A 597-nucleotide genomic window follows, 5' to 3' on the forward strand; every position below is an offset into this window, starting at 1 on the left:
ACAAAATACCACCTCTATCCTTCCTTTACGCTAACATTTAACTGGTACATGGATGGTGTTTCCATTTGCACAATTCACTCTATTAAAGCTAATTCATTTCATAGCAAACATAACATCTACTGAGTATTCAGAGTGCCATACTTTAAATTTCTAGTGTTTTGACTCAAAATATTATTAAGGAGTAAGTTTGTGTAATTTGGCAGTTCTTCTGAAAAACACCATACGTGGTACTCAGCACTCAAGTATTTGTGATGGATATTCAAACACCAAAGAAACAATACTGTATAACTTAATTCCCACAAGAAAGAATTAGCTTGTTCAGAGAACGATCTGAATTACTCCAAGTGAGCTAATGGAAACCAGAAGAAAGGAAAAGATTCACTGAGTGGAAAACATTATATAGAATACTCTGGAGGAAATAACAACTTAAAACTTGAACTCTAATGCATCATGATACTAAAACATTTAGAATGTTGGCCATCATTTAATATATGACCTGTGTACTCCTTATGCCAGAATTTTTCGTTGAATTTGTTTTTACAAATAACTTCCTGTTGCTCTCCCTTTCACATTAAGGATAAAAAAAAAAAAAAAAAA

The 597-nt window shown here is 32.2% G+C and overlaps 1 protein-coding gene across 1 annotated transcript in view; it reads right to left on the reverse strand.

Moving 5' to 3' along the window:
* The window catches only part of LOC104513708 (putative sodium-coupled neutral amino acid transporter 9), a gene marked incomplete at its 5' end in the record, with an annotated part of 18,520 nt that overhangs the window by 2,256 nt on the left and 15,667 nt on the right, over positions 1-597 (reverse strand). The gene's annotated exons all lie outside the window — the stretch shown is intronic.

Source organism: Eurypyga helias, unplaced genomic scaffold (genome assembly GCF_000690775.1).
Source record: "Eurypyga helias isolate BGI_N326 unplaced genomic scaffold, ASM69077v1 scaffold21368, whole genome shotgun sequence".
Taxonomy (NCBI): Eukaryota; Metazoa; Chordata; class Aves; order Eurypygiformes; family Eurypygidae; genus Eurypyga; species Eurypyga helias.